Source organism: Notolepis coatsorum (genome assembly GCF_963971535.1).
Source record: "Notolepis coatsorum genome assembly, chromosome: 6".
Classification (NCBI taxonomy): domain Eukaryota; kingdom Metazoa; phylum Chordata; class Actinopteri; order Aulopiformes; family Paralepididae; genus Notolepis; species Notolepis coatsorum.
The window spans coordinates 17,038,205-17,050,704 of NC_140170.1; the positions used below are offsets into that span (position 1 = coordinate 17,038,205).

Below are 12,500 nucleotides of genomic sequence, written 5' to 3' on the forward strand. Positions count from 1 at the left end.
ATCTTCTGGGAGTGTCGCATATTTGGATTTTATGTTTTTTTTCTTCTTTTTCTTATATATCTTTTGTGATGTTTCTTCATGACTTGCACAAGAAGACTTGCACAGCCCACGGGGGCTATTCCATGTGATCTCGGGCTATACAAAACAAATTAGATTTGATTCGAATCTGTAACTGCAGGGAAAGGAAAGATTGCGCTGATAAGCGAGCGAATAAACAAAGTACGTACATCTTTATTGTACATCTCCTCACGGGTTCGACGAGACAATAATAACTCTCTGCCATACTTGATAATAAGCGAGAGCGAACGCGGAACATGTTACTATGGCCTGCTGGGGAGATCTCAAAATACTCCCAGACCTATTCCTGCTGTCTGGGCTGAAGGCGTGTGTGTGTGTGTATTTATGGAACGGGGTAGAGGGGTGTGACACGGAGCCTATCTTATTCAGGCTTGTTTGGAGGGTTACTTTTCCGTTTGTTGCCGTGAGTAACCGATCACAACATGCCATCTTCCCGGATGCGGGAGCGAACGTGGGGAGACGAAACGTGTATGTTTACTTATGTATACATAAATCATTTATATTATTATTATAAATATAAATATTTATAATTATATCCCTTTCACTACCACAGGTTAACCGTATGTAGTGTGATAGTAAAGGGTTAACCTTCTGTAGTGTGGTAGTGAAAGGGTTAACCTTTTGTCATGCGGCAGTGAAAGGGTTAACCTTCTGTGTTGTCGCAGTGAAAGGGTTAACCATTTGGTAGTGTGGCAGTGAAAGGGATATTATTATAAATGTATATTATTATATATGTATTATATGTGTATAATTTATACATATATTATTTATATGTATAAGCGTGTAAGTCTGTAGTGTGGTAGTGAAAGGTTAACCGTCTCTAGTGTGGTAGTGAAAGGGTTAATGGGAAGGCGTTCCACAAGAGGGACACGTGGTGCAACACAACATGCCTCGCTCCCATCGGATCCTTCGCCTATACTGCCCTGCAGAAGAGAACCGCAGTAAAGTTATAAGTGATATTTAACTTCTCGATAATCCGTTTGATCAGAGTTCAATCTCGCTCCGTTTTTAGAGAAAAAGTGCATAAAGAATTGCAGTAACTACAAAATCACTGGATCGTCAAATAACTTTAAAGAAATTTTTCTCAGTTTCGCTGTTGGCATAGTTACTGTGGTTAGCTTCTGCATGACAGTATGTACTATATATACAAGCTGATAGAAGATAAAAGAGATGTATGTTTTTTTTTTATCTCGATCTAACAACTATAAATTTACTCTACAACACTTGATCGGTTGTCAACTCCCTTTAACATTCCCAACTGTTCCCAAAGTTCCCAAAGTTCCCAAAAGTCCTGGGAGTTTTCCTTCTGAACTAGAATTAGACCGCAATGTTCTGTGGAAAACTTTAGCAATATAGGGTAACATCCAACCTATTGTGATCAATGACAATATTTAACCCTTTCGCTACCACACTACAGAAGATTAACCCTTTCACTACCACACTACAGAACCGTCTGTAGTGTGGTATAGTGAAAGGGTTAACGTTAGGTTATGACTATAACCAAGCTCTGTTAACACTAGTGAACGCTCAGCGTCTCATTGCATATATCTCGCTTCAGCGTATATACACTGAATAAATTTCAAAATGTACCTTTAAATGCCAGCATTCATCTGGCCACACCCCCATCCGCTTACCTACATAAGCAGGGGTGGTGCCACACACTCATCTCCTTCCCAACAAATTTCACCACAATGAAAAATCAAGGGCCGCAGCGGCGTCTAGACGCTGAGCGTTCACTAGTGTTAACAGAACTTGGTTATAGTCATAACCTAACGTTCTGTATCACACTAGCTCCCGCTCAGCGTCTCATTGCATAATAGGAGCTGAGCGGGAGCTAGAAGCTCGACAAATGTACCCCGCTGAGGCCCCCCACAACCATCAGATCAGGGAGGACCGAGCCCCCCCGACCCCCCCTAATGGAGGGCACCCCCCCTATTGGGGGCTTCACGGGAGGGCGACGGACCCGACCGTGCGAAGAGGCACTCAAGCAACTCAACGCACAGGGTGAGCAGACCGTGGCTTGACCCCACGACTACACACACGCATAACCCGCATGCCACCCGGGAACGAACGGAGGGAACAACCTCGTTACTGCCCCCAGAATCACGTTCAGATCCATTCCGTCATCATCCCCCAGATATGAACGAGAATCCGTCGACAACCAAAACAGGTCGTCGGAAGAGGAAAAACCTCCATCCCAGTTGCTTTATAAAAACGCCGTTTTAACCCCAAGCAATCAAGGCGTGCCAGTCAGTTGCCTGATTACAGAACACCCCGAGCTAGCACTATGCGTGCGTCGGGACACAACCACATCAACGAACAGGCTATTTAGACCTGTCATTGAATCCCCAAGGCGCCCAGGGGAACGACAAGAGGGGTGTGACAATTCCTAACTCCAACTCTTTTTAAAAGAAAAGAAGGAAGCACCAACAGTATGTATCCCAGTCTACATGGCCGGGGGTAATTTTTTTTTACATTTTTACATTCCACCACCCTCCCATAGAGAGGAGATGGAAATCCCCAGAGAGACTTCCCACGCAAGCTGTACAGATTGAAAAAAATATATTGCACCTTGAGCCATGTAAAAGTTTGGTTTTAGGGCTCTCCGGGGAGGAGGCACTGAACCCATATACACTCAATAATCGAATTGAATCGAATACACACACAATAGAGTAGGACTCCTTCTTGAGGTTCCACTCACCTTATCAATCTGAGGAGGAGGCTCTGTACTCTGAGGAGGCTCCCTCACATGGAAGGAGAGTCCCAACTCACAGAAGGCCCGAATAGGAGCTTGGTGAGGAGGAGCCCTGACCACCCCCCGAAACAGATCCATCACATGGACCTGAACAGCACACGGAAGTCCTACCAACAGAGACGCGCACAGTGACGTACTCTATGGCGGGGGAATTTCTGCGGTGCACACGCCCAATATTCCAGGGCGTGGGACCAGGAAACTCCCCCCCCCCCCCCTCACCCTGTAACGTGCCGAACCGCAACGTGACAGGAACCTTGAAGGACAGGTGGGTTTACCCCTGACCAACAGAAACAAGGGGGAGGAAAGGTTACCAGTTCACCCCTTTACGACCCCACACCCATGATACGATGTAATGACAAAAAGAGAGTATGACACAGTCATAGTCAGCTCCATGAAGCGTCTGACAGCTTCACACAGCGCATGTGCTAACCTGCTATCTGATTTTTACTAAGGAAAAAACACAGAACAGAGAGGGCTCTCCAAGAGCCCCGGTACCAAACTTACACATGTGCTTCTGTGGCCAGCCCAACCCAGTTGTAGGTCACATGACACACACAACCCATCATCACCTACAAAAAATGGCAAAAACGCCGTTTTTCATAATGAGAGAATACATAATTCTCGATTAGTATCGGCCACAGGCCTTGCTAAGCACACACGAAAAGCGACCAAACAATCTTTTCTTTTAGGAAAATAAAGTTTTCTCAAGCAGTTTTAGCACAACCTCAGCAATCAAACTAAGGGTTACATCGTATCCCTACCACACAGTGACACAATGTAGTGTAACAACATGTCTGAGAGGAGGATGAAGAAGTCCCCAGGGAACCGGGGGGAAAAACACAACCCTCCTACTTTACCCTTAATACGGCCAGTTGAACAGGTAAACCTGTTAATATGTGAACACACTGTTCATTGTCATTACAGGCTGAGAGAAGAATCATTCTTTACTCATGTCACTAAGCATAGCTTTATAGGTTAGTTTAACCCCCTTAGTTGAGAGTGCTCGGTACAAGAACACACATGATGTTTCTCAACACAACAAACCAGATCATTTTCACATCTGTAATAAACAACCCGATTTTGCATGGAGAAGATACTACCAGTGACAAGACAATTCACACATAACTCGCATCGTATCCTAAATGTAGTGCAGCAGCACACGTTTTGGAAAACATCGTTATTTACAAAACATTTAGAAGGGAAAGCAAGAAGAAGTGTTCAAGGTCTGGTCCAGACCTAGCCTACCCGGAGCGCAGATCAAGCGAAGTGCAGTCTCTAACAAGTCACCGTAGTAAACACAGCCGTGTTGTCGACCTGGGCAGCGTCGCCGCTCCATCCGGTCGCTACGGTCCCCCTTGTTGACGCAGTCCTTGCCGTCCTGGCTCAGGGCAGGGTCGACGAACATCCTCTGTCAAAGATGACGTCGTAGTCAAGAGTGTTTAAAACATGTTATAATCAAAGCACGTTCAACAGTGTAGCATTAAGCTAACGGCCGCTCTAACCGTCGGGCGCTACCGCCCCTGCCCGCGAGACGCCGAGCGAATGGCGCACGCGACCAGAGGGGAGACTTCGAATCCCCCCCGCCTCTCCCCGTGAGGGAGAGGGGAGTTGGGAACCGCGGCGGCGCGCGAGGGGCCGGAGCCACCCCGCGCTGGGCCTCGGCCGATAGCAGCAAGCTAACGTTTCCTAGCCTAGCCTAGGTAGGCCACCACTAGCACGCAAGCTAAGCAGCTATCACCTGAACTTGTACACACTGATATAACAATCACTCAGACAGGCCGCCGTTCTGAAACCCTCCTCACTTTTTAAGAGAAAAGAGAAACAAGATGTTAACACAGTTTTACAACGGTGATTTTACCAACACCCGACAGAGCCAGCACAATACCAAACTGGCCTGTAGCTGACTTGAACACAGATCTTCCGCTAACGAACATCCATGCCCATATTTCCTCGTGAGGGAATACGCTCATTTGGATATGAAAGACGGGGCCTACACGGTGACAGAGAAAACATCCACTCGTCCAAAAAACACAGGGATCACCAGTGTTAATGGTCGTGGCCCACTAGTTAACTATAATGGGCTTCAGACCAAGGTCTTCCGCTGTTGCCTAAGAGGCTGAACAAAAGACCTTAATCTGGGGCCGGTGTTCGTAAACATTGTCAGCCAGCCCCCATAGCACTAACAGACAAGTGGAGCCGCAAGCAAAACATTACTCACCAACCTGAACCCACCGCTTCTCACAACAGCGGCGCGTCCTACAGTTCAGCTGTGTCCTGAAAGGTTTTACCGCAACCAGCCACAGCAAGGAACTGCAGTTGAGAGGCATGCAGCGGCGTGCTCCCAATACGAAAACCGGTGGAGGATTTTAGAATGATCACCATCTTCCAGACACTCCAGTGACGAAGACAATATCGCCGTATTTTCTCGAAAATAGTGAGAGAGAAAATAAAGATATGATGTCAACGTATCCTTGTTCTTCCTTTCCTCAGAGTAAATATTTTTCTCCACGTCAAGTGGGCATATGAGCAGCACGTTGCTTGTGATTAAATTTGAGAAGGAGATGAGTGTGTGGCAACACCCCTGCTTATGTAGGTAAGCGGATGGGGGTGTGGCCAGATGAATGCTGGCATTTAAAGGTACATTTTGAAATGTATTCAGTGTATATACGCTGAAGCGAGATATATGCAATGAGACGCTGAGCGGGAGCTAGTGTGATACAGAACCTTCTGTAGTGTGGTTGTGAAAGGGTTAACCATTTGTCGTGCGTCAGTGAAAGGGTTAACCTTCTGTATTGTCGCCATGAAATGGTTAACCCTTTGGTAGTGTGGTAGTGAAAGTGTTCATTTACATTCAGACAGGGGTGTAAAAAGTACCCAGAAATGATACTTAAGTGAAAGTATGGGTACCGTCTCAAAATCTTACTCAAGTAAAAGTCAGTATCTGGCTAAAAACACACTTGAGTAAAAATCAAAAAGGTTTCTACTTTTAAATGTACTTAAGTACTAAAAAGTTAAAGTAAAAACTATTTTTCTGACTGTCTGTTCTTCTGATAGCAGGTGTTTAATCAAAGATCCCGCTTTCTAGTCTTGCACAAGGACCAATCAGCATGGGTATGGGCGGGTTCATTTTCCATTGATGGGGATTTGATTGGCTGTTTTTAAATAAAGTGCGGCCGCAGGATTAATAACGTTAACGTTAGTTCGGCCAGAGAAACAAATATACTAATTCAAATGGTTGGACCTGATTTGTACTTTGTACTTTGTACTGTATGTCTTCATTTTAAATGTAAGGAGTAAAAAGTATATTTTTTTCCCTCTGAAATGTAATCGAGTAAAAGTACAAACCTAATAATACTTGCGTAAAGTACAAATCCCCTAAAACAGTACTTAAGTATTGTAACAAAGTACAATTACTCAACTACTTTACACCCCTGCATTCAGAGTTAAGTGTCACCTGACTACACAACTTCAGGGTCGTAGAGATATCCAACCCGACAGACGGACACAATCGGACCATTGTGTGCTGTACTGTAACCGCTGCAGCTTCCACGAGGGGAGCGGTTTGGAGCCTAGATGTTCCTCCAGAGCCTCTCTCTACACACATCACCTCCACGCTCTGCACCTCCCTGAGCGGCAGCTCCCTGACAGGCAGCAGGTCTCTCCATGTGTGGAGGATATGCAAATATGTGGTTGCCGTTCACTCTGTGAAGTACAAACTTGCCCCACAATGGTGGAATGAACTACCCACCCCAGTTAGGACAGCCGAAACCCGCCCAATCCTTCGCCGTCGACTAAAGACGCACTTCTTCAACCATTATCTGAAATGAAAAGAAAATAATAATAAAAACTCTAACCCTAACTAACCTTACTGTCATGCACTTGTCCTAATAAACTAACCTACACTGTAGCACTTTGATGAACATTGTTACTCAGCTGATACAGTTGTGCCCTTCCTGATGACTTGTCGTACAGAACTTGTAAGTCGCTTTGGATAAAAGCGTTTCAGCTAAATTACTAAATGTAAAGTAAGTAAGTACATAATGCGTAATAATTGGTCGTCGCGCATAGCTTCTGTTATTACGCCGTTCGCCGTGGTCATTAAAACGTGAGAGAGATATTTGCACAATAGCCCAACAACTCCTTTAGGTGGACTAAACTTTTATATTAAACAGATGCTTTAATCAATAATTAATCATTAAAGCATCTGTTTAATATAAAAGTTTAGTCCACCTTGTGTATCACAGGTTTACGACTATGCACTCATCACTACTGTCTTCTACTATCATGCACTCTTCCTACTATACTAATATATGTCTCTACGACTATGCACTCATCACTACTGTCTTCTACTATCATGCACTCTTCCTACTATACTAATATATGTCTCTACGACTATGCACTCATCACTACTGTCTTCTACTATCATGCACTCTTCCTACTATAATAATATATGTCTCTACGACTATGCACTCATCACTACTGTCTTCTACTATCATGCACTCTTCCTACTATACTAATATATGTCTCTACGACTATGCACTCATCACTACTGTCTTCTATTATCATGCACTCTTCCTACTATACTAATATATGTCTCTACGACTATGCACTCATCACTACTGTCTTCTACTATCATGCACTCTTCGTACTATACTAATATATGTCTCTACGACTATGCACTCATCACTACTGTCTTCTACTATCATGCACTCTTCGTACTATACTAATATATGTCTCTACGACTATGCACTCATCACTACTGTCTTCTACTATCATGCACTCTTCGTACTATACTAATATATGTCTCTACGACTATGCACTCATCACTACTGTCTTCTACTATCATGCACTCTTCGTACTATACTAATATATGTCTCTACGACTATGCACTCATCACTACTGTCTTCTATTATCATGCACTCTTCCTACTATACTAATATATGTCTCTACGACTATGCACTCATCACTACTGTCTTCTATTATCATGCACTCTTCCTACTATACTAATATATGTCTCTACTACAACACTGCAGCAGCCAAGTTTCAACACTGTTTGATGAACATTGTTACTCAGCTGATAGAGCTCCTTGTACCCTTCCTGCTGACTTGTCGTACAGCACAAGGGACAAATAAGGTATTTCTATTCTATTCTATCTATAAAAATATAAACGTATAATATAACGACGACATTCGACTACCTTTAACGGTCCCAACTCTCTTAACACTGGGGAGTTTTTTCATTCTCAATTACAATATCGCTTCGCTTCAAAACAGAGGACGCCGTTCAAAATGGAATCCAGCAGCGATCTCCTCTGTAATAATAATAATAATAATAATAATAATAATAACTTTATTTGTATAGCACCTTTTATACAGAAGCTGCAGCTCAAAGTGCCTCACAACAGAAAAAAGACTAAATGAGCACATAAAATGCAGACATATAAAATCACAGTTTCTCACATTAGGATCTTAACATCCCAACAGGCCACCTTGTTTATGGTTTATTCAGTTTTAAATAGACAATAATAAAAAGAGTAAGATCAAATAGACAGAGTAAAATAGTGCAATAGTGCAGTGCAATAAAATAGTAGAATAGAATAGATAAAAAAAAATCACATTTAAAAAGGAATAAATGAATAAAAATGTTTACAGTGTAATAAAATAGTTCTGGATTAGCCAAGTTTTTAGCCAAGAGAAGAGGCTCTTTAGATGTTGAAGACGGTCCTGCCTGTACCGTACGGGTCTTCCCACCCATTCAGGACCGGGTATTTTGGGCCCAAGCGACAAAAGGGCAACTCTCACGTCTGAAATATTTTAACAGGGAGGCGTGTTTTTTTTTTTAAATAGTGTATCTCTTTTTTTTATGGACATCCCACTTGACATGCTTTCTACCACCACGCTGTGAACTGGAACACTGTTACTCGCTCACACGTGCCTGATTTTTCTACTTTATATTTAAATAAAAATACTTATATTTTAGCATAAAACATTTTCTTAATATTTTGTGATTTGGTGTGAAGGGTGGACTAGCAAAGTAAGAGTTTCATTGTATGCTGCGACTGTCCGTTTAACTGTGCATAATGACAAATAAATATCTTGAATTTTGAATCTGCCCCCATTTTTTTTTATTGGAGATGATAAAAGTGAAAATCTAAAAATACAAGTGTAATTTCCCAGCGGGGCACTTAATGCCCGCCGGGGGGGGGGGGGGGGGGGGGCAGAGGGGCAGAGAGGCAGAGGGGCCTGCATTCCTGCATCCATTGTTACTACAGCAGGGAGGCTGATTGTCCGGGATATAAAACGTAACCCTGGCGATCCCCTCCGCAGGCGACGGAGGCCAGACCTCTGAGTCACCGCGACATTTTTAAACCGAGCATGTCTCGCGATTCAGAGGCCGGCTGCTATGTGCCAACATATGGTGCCGAGGAGATCTTGTGTTTGTACCACACTAGTACTCAGGGGTGTGAAGTAGTCGAGTAATTGTACTTCGTTACAGTACTTAAGTACTGTTTTGGGGGATTTTAACTTTACTCAAGTATTATTAGGTTTGTATACTTGTACTTTTACTCGATTACATTTCAGAGAAAAAAAAAACATACTTTTTACTCCTTTCATTTAAAATGCAAAGGTACCATTTTAATTAGTAAATTTGTTTCTCTGGCCGAACTAACGTTAACGTTATTAATCCTGCGGCCGCAGTTTATTTAAAAACAGCCAATCAAATCCCCATCAATGGAAAATGAACCCGCCCATACCCATGCTGATTGGTCCTTGTGCAAGACTAGAAAGCGGGGATCTTTGATTAAACACCTGCTATCAGAAGAATCGACAGTCAGAAAAAAGTGTTTACTTTTTAGTACTTAAGTACATTTAAAAGTAGAAACTTTTTTTTACATTTACTCAAGTGTGTTTCTAGCCAGATACTCTGACTTTTACTTGAGTAATATTTTGAGACGGTACCCATACTTTCACTTAAATATAATTTCTGGGTACTTTTTACACCCCTGGGTGCCAAATAGATATTGTGTTTGTACAACACTAGTACTATGATCCAATGTACTGGGAAAACATAGGAATGAACTATTGTGATCAGTGATCATTTTTAGAATCAGGTTTCAGCTGACTACGTGGTGTAAGAGTTTTCTTTTATTATTATAATTTTTTTATCTTCCAAAAGACAAGTCGTTAGATATCGAATACAATCGGACCATTGTGTGCCATACTGTAACTCATGCATTTTCCATGAGGCGACTTGCAGAATGGTTCTGAGTGTAGATATTCATCAAGAACATTACCTCTCCTTTCCCCACATTCACAAAGGAATATCAGATCACTAAACCACGGGCAGGACAGCCAACACAACACATCCACTGTCAACTGAAAACGCACTTCTTCAATCAACATCTGAGATGAAGAAGAAAGAAAAACAAAACTTTGTACTGTTTTTTACTATTATGCTAATACCTTGTCTATATTACTACAGATGCAGTTCTTAGGAGTCTGAGCTCTGCTCTGCTCTGCTACTGCGGTAATCATGCGCCATAAACCCTTTCACTGCCACACGACAGCCGGTTAACCCTTTCACTGTGACAATACAGAAGGTTAGCCCTTTACTATCACACAACCGACGGCGATGCTCCATCATTAGCATCATTAGCTCCGCATTTCCGGAGCTAATGATGCTAATGATGGAGCATCGCCGTCGGTTGTGTGATAGTAAAGGGCTAACCTTCTGTCGTGTGGCAGTGAAAGGGTTACCTGGCAATGCTGTTAACGAGGCGTTAACAATACTGCACCCTTGATTTTGATTTGATTTGATCTTTATTGATCTCAAACGACCATAAACACACAAACTTGAAATAAAAAAAAAAAAAAAAAAAAAAAAAAAAAAATACAAATACAAATAAAAGATATCTTCCTAGACATGGAAGCAATTGTCAACATAGCGGTTTTGTTCGAGAAGGGACAGAAAGAAGCAACGCTTGTCTTGCAGTAGAGGTGTGATTCTGTGCCTATGCTAATAGTCTCTACTACTATATGCACTCAAGACTGTAGCACCCAAGTTTCAACACTGACTGTTTGATGAACAATCTTACTGGACCTCAGCTTCCTGCTGACTTGTTGTACAGAACCTTCCTGCTGACTTGTTGTACAGAACCTTCCTGCTGACTTGTTGTACAGAACCTTCCTGCTGACTTGTTGTACAGAACCTTCCTGCTGACTTGTTGTGCTGACTTGTCGTACAGAACCTTCCTGCTGACTTGTTGTACAGAACCTTCCTGCTGACTTGTTGTACAGAACCTTCCTGCTGACTTGTTGTACAGAACCTTCCTGCTGACTTGTTGTACAGAACCTTCCTGCTGACTTGTCGTACAGAACCTTCCTGCTGACTTGTCGTACAGAACCTTCCTGCTGACTTGTTGTACAGAACCTTCCTGCTGACTTGTTGTACAGAACCTTCCTGCTGACTTGTTGTACAGAACCTTCCTGCTGACTTGTTGTACAGAACCTTCCTGATGACTTGTCGTACAGAACCTTCCTGCTGACTTGTTGTACAGAACCTTCCTGCTGACTTGTTGTACAGAACCTTCCTGCTGACTTGTTGTACAGAACCTTCCTGCTGACTTGTTGTACAGAACATTCCTGCTGACTTGTTGTACAGAACCTTCCTGATGACTTGTCGTACAGAACCTTCCTAATGACTTGTTGTACAGAACCTTCCTGCTGACTTGTTGTACAGAACCTTCCTGCTGACTTGTTGTACAGAACCTTCCTGCTGACTTGTTGTGCTGACTTGTCGTACAGAACCTTCCTGCTGACTTGTTGTACAGAACCTTCCTGCTGACTTGTTGTATAGAACCTTCCTGCTGACTTGTTGTACAGAACCTTCCTGCTGACTTGTTGTACAGAACCTTCCTGCTGACTTGTCGTACAGAACCTTCCTGCTGACTTGTTGTACAGAACCTTCCTGCTGACTTGTTGTACAGAACCTTCCTGCTGACTTGTTGTACAGAACCTTCCTGCTGACTTGTTGTACAGAACCTTCCTGCTGACTTGTCGTACAGAACCTTCCTGCTGACTTGTCGTACAGAACCTTCCTGCTGACTTGTCGTACAGAACCTTCCTGCTGACTTGTTGTACAGAACCTTCCTGCTGACTTGTTGTACAGAACCTTCCTGCTGACTTGTCGTACAGAACCTTCCTGCTGACTTGTCGTACAGAACCTTCCTGCTGACTTGTTGTACAGAACCTTCCTGCTGACTTGTCGTACAGAACCTTCCTGCTGACTTGTCGTACAGAACCTTCCTGCTGACTTGTTGTACAGAACCTTCCTGCTGACTTGTTGTACAGAACCTTCCTGCTGACTTGTTGTACAGAACCTTCCTGCTGACTTGTTGTACAGAAAGACATCAAGTCAAGTCAAGTCAAGATATTTATTTGTCATTATGCACAGTTAAACAGACAGTCGCGGCATACAAGCATACAGTGAAATGCGGGGGGTCATGCCCGCAGTGATTGTGCAATAATACAAGTAATAAGAATAGATCTATTGATGCATGCATGTTAGGCAGGAACTACAGATGAAAACTAGCTCATTAGCTAATTCTGGCACTTTTACACTGATGTGGAAACTGAAGATGCTGATTAATGTACACTGTCCCTGGGT

The 12,500-nt window shown here is 43.0% G+C and overlaps 1 protein-coding gene across 1 annotated transcript in view; it reads left to right on the forward strand.

The window, feature by feature from the left end:
• The window catches only part of cav3 (caveolin 3), a 15,807-nt gene that overhangs the window by 597 nt on the left and 2,710 nt on the right, over nt 1-12,500 (forward strand). The gene's annotated exons all lie outside the window — the stretch shown is intronic.